This window comes from Austrofundulus limnaeus, unplaced genomic scaffold (assembly GCF_001266775.1).
Source record: "Austrofundulus limnaeus strain Quisiro unplaced genomic scaffold, Austrofundulus_limnaeus-1.0 Scaffold615, whole genome shotgun sequence".
NCBI lineage: Eukaryota > Metazoa > Chordata > Actinopteri > Cyprinodontiformes > Rivulidae > Austrofundulus > Austrofundulus limnaeus.
In genome coordinates this window covers 236,352-237,980 of record NW_013953017.1, presented here as the reverse complement: position 1 = coordinate 237,980, position 1,629 = coordinate 236,352, and positions in this window count along the sequence as shown.

Sequence of the window (1,629 nt, the reverse complement as noted above, 5' to 3'; positions counted from 1 at the left end):
GCCTGTGCTGAGTGTATTTCTTACAAAAGTTCTACAAAGGCCTTCCACTTGTCCACTTGAATCATTTTTTTATTAATTACCAAAACAGAAAATAAGTCAAACAAAAAGCAGCAAACATCCCAACCTTCAGAAAACCTGAAAAACCTTTGGTTCACTCAGAGGTCTGTAAAGTAAATGAAAAAATAAATTCACTGATGAGAAAATTACTCAAATAAAAGTCATAAAACTGCACAATTGGGAAAGTAAAAGTACTTCTACACACTCTCTAAGAAATAAACTGTTGAATTTACTGAAACAAACTGGTTCCACTGTCAGGTTGAGTAAATTGATCAATATTTTTATATTCTTTACTCTGTTTACTCAACTAGACTGAGTGAAACCAGCTGACATGAGTTTGAGTAAATTCAACTCTTCATTTTTAAGAGCAGAAACATTTTTCATGATGACTTCAAACAGATTTAATTTAGTAACGAGTTACTAGGTGTTACATTTTAAAGTAAAGAAGTAAAAGTATAATTTTAGCTTTAAAACATAACAAAATAAAAGTAAAAGTAGCTGTTAAAAATAATTGGTAAAATTACAAATCCTCAAAAAGAAAAAAACAAAAGTACTTTAATGAAGTAAATGTACTTAGTTACTATAAACCTCTGGATTCAGACCACTTGAATAAAACAAAGTGGGAGTTTTTGGAAACAAGTTTAAAAGTTTTGCACAGCTCACGCTCTTCATCATGGAGTCAGGCCGTGTCCCATGACTCCTGTTTGCTCTTCATGTTGTGTGTTTACACACTGGTTTAGTCAGAACTAACCTGTCCACACACAGTTAAACACAAACAGCTTCTTTTCTAACACTGAAGCTTTGTGGCCGATTATTACTTTTAATAAATGATCAATTTATCTGACCTCAAACTAAAATAAAAGGCTTGGTCACGATGGCCCCTTTTTGAACCCTTCAAAATAAAATTCTAGTGACATTACCAGAGTTACGTCAGGGGTTTTATGAGTATAACATATAATTATGTACATTTCTGATTAATTAAAGATAACTGTAACTGCCAATTGCTACTTTTGAAAACGTTAGCAGACCAAGTAGCTTTCACTAAGTTAGATTCTGCTAATTTCAAGTCAGCTAAAATGTAATGTAAGTATAAAACCTCTATTTTTATGCTATTTATCTCAAATTAAATAAAAACTTTTCCCTCTTATAAGCAGCACTGGCTGTCAGGCACCATCTTTACCAGCTAAACTTCAAACTAAGAGCCTTAAAAGGAAATAAAATAACATTTAACAATATTTTATGAACAAATTCAAAAATTGACTGTGTATAAAATATTAGAAAAAAGTAACTGCATTTGTTGTTTGACTATCTTCAAAATGTATTTATAAAAATCCTAACTTAATCAAAGAAATGCTTTTATTCTGAAAGGGTTTAACTGATAACTCTGGTTTGGATTGGCTGATTTATCCCAGTGTCAGTCTGACATATGACTGACTGAGTCTTAGCGGTTAGCTTCCACTAATTTATGTTTAGTGCAGGGGTGTCACTAGGTTTTAAGGACAAGGGGGGCTTAGCCCCCAGAATTTTTGTACATTATATATTTGTATTGTGTGTGTGTATATATATATATAT